Below are 6,000 nucleotides of genomic sequence, written 5' to 3' on the forward strand. Positions count from 1 at the left end.
TTGCTCAGTCCCAAAATGTAGTCCCTTCGACACCCAAAATTTGACCTCGTCAGAATGTGACCAAAAATAATGTTTAAACTAATTCGAGTGTGGCCAATTCAGAGGGGATCTCTAAATCGGGTTTGCTCACTCCCAAAATTTGGCGCCATGGACACCGAAAATTTGACCTCATCAGAAAGTGACCAAAATTGGTGTCTAAACCAATTCGAGTATGGCCAATTCAGTGGGGATCTCTAAATCGGGATTGCTGACTCCTAAATTTTGGCCCCTCGAACACCCAAAATTTGACCTCGTCAGAATGTAACTAAAAGTGATGTCTAAACTATTTCAAGAACAGCCAATTCAGTGGGGATCCCTAAATCGGGATTGCTCACCCCAAATTTTGGTCCCTTGGATGCCCAAATATAACCTTGACAGAATGTGACCAAAATTGATGTCTAAACTATTTCGAGTATGGTCAATTTAGTGGGGATCTCTAAATCAGGATTGCTCACTCCTAAAATTTGGCCCCGCGAGACTGAAAATTTGACCTCATCAGAATGTGACCAAAATTGAGGTCTAAACAAATTCGAGTATGGCCAACTCAGTGGGGATCTCTAAATCGGGATTGCTCACTCCCAAAACTTGGCCATGTGGACACCGAAAATTTGACCTCATCAGAATGTGACCAAAATTGATGTCTAAACTATTTCGAGCATGGCCAATTCAGTGGGGATCTCTAAATCGGAATTGCTCACTCCCAAAATGTGGCCCCGTGGACACCGAAAATTTGACCTCATCAGAATGTGACCAAAATTGATGTCTAAACTAATTCCAGTATGGCGAATTCAGTGGGGATCTCTAAATCGGAATTGCTCACTCCCAAAATTTGGCACCGTGGACTCCGAAAATTTGACCTTATCAGAATGCGACCAAAATTGATGTCTAAACTAATTCGAGTATGGCCAATTCAGTGGGGATCTCTAAATCGGGATTTCTCACTCCTAACATTTGGCCCCGTGGACACCGAAAACTTGACCTCATCATCAGAATGTGACCAAGATTGATGTGTAAACTAATTCGAGTATGGCCATCTCAGTGGGGATCTCTAAATCGGGATTGCTCACTCCCAAAATTTGGCCATGTGGACACCGAAAATTTGACCTCATCAGAATGTGACCAAAATAGATGTCTAAACTATTTCGAGTATGGCCAATTCAGTGGGGATCTCTAAATCGGAATTGCTCACTCCAAAAATTTGGCCTCGTGGACACCGAAAATTTGACCTCATCAGAATGTGACCAAAATTGAGGTCTAAACTAATTCGAGTATGGCCATTTCAGTGGGGATCTCTAAATTGGGATTGATCACTTCCAAAATTTGGCCCCGTGGACACTGAAAATTTGACCTCGTCAGAATATGACCAAAATTGATCTCTAAACTAATTCGAGTATGGCCAATTCAGTGGGGATCCTTAAATCGGAATTGCTCACTCCCAAAATTTGGCCCCTTGGATGCCCAAATATAACCTTGACAGAATGTGACCAAAATTGATGTCTAAACTATTTCGAGTATGGTCAATTCAGTGGGGATCTCTAAATAAAGATTGCTCACTCCGAAAATTTGGCCCCGGGAGACCGAAAATTTGACCTCATCAGAATGTGAACAAAATGGAGGTGTAAACTAATCGAGTATGGCGAATTCAGTGGGGATCTCTAAATCGGGATTGCTCACTCCCAAAATTTGGCCTTTGGACACTGAAAATTTCACCTCATCAGAGTGTGACGAAAATTGATGTCTAAACTATTTCGAGTATGACCAATTCAGTGGGGATCTCTAAATCGGAATTGCTCACTCCCAAAATTTGGCCCCGCGGACACCGAAAACTTGACCTTTTCAGCATGTGACCAAAATTGATGTCTAAACTAATTCGAGTATGGCCAATTCAGTGGGGATCTCTAAATCGGAATTGCTCACTCCCAAAATTTGGCCTCGTGGACACCGAGAATTTGACCTCATCAGAATGTGACCAAAATTGATGTCTAAACTAATTCGAGTATGCCCAAATCAGTGCGGATCTCTAAATTGGGATTGCTCACTCCCAAAATTTGGCCCCGTGGATACCGAAAATTTGACCTCATCAGAATATGACCAAAATTGATCTCTAAACTAATTCGAGTATGGCCAATTCTGTGGGGATCTGTAAATCCGGATTGCTCACTCCCAAAATTTGGCCCCGGGGACACTGAAAACTTGACCTCATCAGAATGTGACCAAGATTGATGTGTAAACTAATTTGAGTATGGCCAACTCAGTGGGGAACTTCAAGTCGGGATTGCTCACTCCCAAAATGTGGCTCCTTGGACACGGAAAATTTGACCTCATCAGAATGTGACCAAAATTGATGTCTAAACTAATTCGAGTATGGCCAATTCAGTGGGGATCTCTAAATCGGGATTGCTCAGTCCCAAAATGTGGTCCCTTCGACACCCAAAATTTGACCTCGTCAGAATGTGACCAAAAATGATGTTTAAACTAATTCGAGTATGGCCAATTCAGAGGGGATCTCTAAATCGGTATTGCTCACTCCCAAAATTTGGCGCCATGGTCACCGAAAATTTGACCTCATCAGAAAGTGACCAAAATTGGTGTCTAAACCAATTCGAGTATGGACAATTCAGTGGGGATCTCTAAATCGGGATTGCTGACTCCTAAATTTTGGCCCCTCGAACACCCAAAATTTGACCTCGTCAGAATGTAACTAAAAGTGATGTCTAAACTATTTCAAGAATGGCCAATTCAGTGGGGATCCCTAAATCGGGATTGCTCACCCCAAATTTTGGTCCCTTGGATGCCCAAATATAACCTTGACAAAATGTGACCAAAATTGATGTCTAAACTATTTCGAGTATGGTCAATTTAGTGGGGATCTCTAAATCAGGATTGCTCACTCCTAAAATTTGGCCCTGGGAGACAGAAAATTTTACCTCATCAGAATGTGACCAAAATTGAGGTCTAAACTAATTCGAGTATGGCCAATTCAGTGGGGATCTCTAAATCGGGATTGCTCACTCCGAGAATTTGGCCCCGTAGATACGAAAAATTTGACCTAATCAGAATGTGACCAAAATTGAGGTCTAAACTAATTCGAGTATGGCCAACTCAGGGGGGAACTTTTAGCCGGGATTGCTCACTCCCAAAATGTGGCACTGTGGACACCGAAAATTTGACCTGATGAGAATGTGACCAAAATTGATGCCTAAACTAATTCGAGTATGGCGAATTCAGTGGGGATCTCTAAATTGGGATTGCTCACTCCCAAAATATGGCCCCGTGGACACCGAAAATTTGACCTTATCAGCATGTGAACAAAATTGATGTCTAAACTAATTCAAGTATGGCCAATTCAGTGGGGATCTCTAAATCGGAATTGCTCATTCCCAAAATTTGGCCTCGTGGACACTGAAAATTTGACCTCATCAGAATGTGACCAAAAGTGAGGTCTAAACTAATTCGATTATGGCCAAATCAGTGCGGATCTCTAAATTGGGATTGCTCACTCCCAAAATTTGGCCCCGTGGATACCGAAAATTTGACCTCATCAGAATATGACCAAAATTGATCTCTAAACTAATTCGAGTATGGCCAATTCTGTGGGGATCTCTAAATCCGGATTGCTCACTCCCAAAATTTGGCCCCGGGGACACCGAAAATTTGACCTTATCAGAATGTGACCAAAATTGATGTCTAAACTAATTCGAGTATGGCCAATTCAGTGGGGATCTCTAAATCGGTATTTCTCACTCCTAAAATTTGGCCCCGTGGACACCGAAAACTTGACCTCATCAGAATGTGACCAAGATTGATGTGTAAACTAATTTGAGTATGGCCAACTCAGCGGGGAACTTGAAGTCGGGATTGCTCACTCCCATAATGTGGCCCCTTGGACACCGAAAATTTGACGTCATCAGAATGTGACGAAATTGTTGTCTAAACTAATTCAAATATAGCCAATTCAGTGGGGACCTCTAAATCAGGATTGCTCACTCCCAAGATTTGGCCCCTTGGATACCCAAATTTGACCTCATCAGAATGTGACCAAAATTGATGTCTAAACTATTTCGAGTATGGTCAATTCAGTGGACATCTCTAAGTCGGGATTGCTCGCTCCGAAAATTTGGCCCCGTGGTTACCGAAAATTTGACCTCATCAGAATGTGACCAAAATTGATGTCTAAACTAATTCGAGTATGGCGAATTCAGTGGGGATCTCTAAATCGGGATTTCTCACTCCCAAAATGTGGCACAGGTGGACACCGAAAATTTGACCTCATCAGAATGTGACCAAAATTGATGTCTAAACTAATTCGAGTATGGCGAATTCAGTGGGGATCTGTAAATTGCGATTGCTCACTCTCAAAGTTTGGCCCGGTGAACACCGAAAATTTGACCTTATCAGACTGTGACCAAAATTGGTGCCTAAACTAATTCGAGTATGGCCAATTCAGTGGGGATCTCTAAATCGGGATTGCTCACTTCCAAAATTTGGCCCTGTCGACACCAAAAATTTGACTTCATCAGAATGTGACCAAAATTGATGTCTAAACTAATTCGAGTATGGCCAATTGAGTGGGGATCTCTAAATCGGGATTGCTCACTCCCAAAATTTGGACCTGTGGACACCGAAAATTTGACCTCATCAGAATGTGACCAAACTTTATGTCTAAACTAATTCGAGTATGGCCAATTGAATGGGGATCTCTAAGTCGGGATTGCTCACTCCCAAAATTTGGCCCCTTGGACACCGAAAATTTGACATCATCAGAATGTGACGAAAATTGATGTCTAAACTAATTCATATATAGCCAGTTCAGTGGGGACCTCTAAATCGGGATTGCTCACTCCCAAAATATGGCCCCTTGGATACTCAAATTTGACCTTGACAGAATGTGACCAAAATTTATTTCTAAGCTTTTTCGAGTATGGCCAATTCAGTGGGGATCTCTAAGTCGGGTTTGCCCTCTCCCATAATTTCGATCCTTGGACACCGAAAATTTCACCTCATCGGAAGGTGGCCAAAATTGATGTCTAAACTATTTCGAGTATGGCCAGTTCAGTGGGGATCTCTAAATCGGGATTGCTCGCTCCGAAAATTTGGCCCCGTAGATACCGAAAATTTGACCTAATCGGAATGTGACCAAATTGGTCTAAACTAATTCGAGTATGGCCAACTCAGTGGGGAAATTCAAGTAGGGATTGGTCACTCGCAAAATGTGGCACCGTGGACACCGAAAATTTGACCTCATCAGAATGTGACCAAAATTGATGTTGTAATAGGGCGTTTATTGACGCTCAGATGGAGAGCTGTGAGGACAGGACCTTGCAGCGTACTTCTCCTTCGTCGCACAACGCACAGGTGCATGTCGATGGCGATGACTATCACAGTACATTTTCCCCCCGGGTAAAAAAAGGAGCCATCCTGGCGACTTATGGTGCGGAAAGCACAGCGGGGTCATAGAATGGCTTCAATCGGTTCACGTGAACTGTTTCACGACCACGGCGACGCAAGTCCGCAGAGGGCGTGACGGGCTCAACTACGTAGTTGACTGCAGATGTTTGCTGGAGGACCCTATATGGCCCGTGGTAGCGAGCAAGAAACTTCTTTGAAAGGCCAGGGGTTGTGGAGGGCACCCAGAGCCACACCAGTGTGTCCGGGAGATATGGCGAAGCTTCGCCGGTATCACGGAGGTATTTTTGTTGCCACTGATTTTCTGTTGTGAGAGAGCGGGCGAGCTGACGGCATTCTTCTGCGTACGTGACGGCATCGGATAGCGGGGAAGATTCGGAAACGTCAGGGCGGTAGGGAAAAAGTGTGTCCATAGTACAGGGTGGCTCGCGCCCGTAAAGGAGAAAGAATGGAGAGAATCCAGTAGTGGCCTGTGTCGCGGTGTTATATGCGTAAGTAACAAACGGTAGAACTTGGTCCCAATTGGAATGGTCGGTGTTCACGTACATAGCCAGC

Source organism: Amblyomma maculatum, chromosome 5 (genome assembly GCF_055883805.1).
Source record: "Amblyomma maculatum isolate TAMU_Amacu chromosome 5, ASM5588380v1, whole genome shotgun sequence".
Lineage (NCBI taxonomy): Eukaryota > Metazoa > Arthropoda > Arachnida > Ixodida > Ixodidae > Amblyomma > Amblyomma maculatum.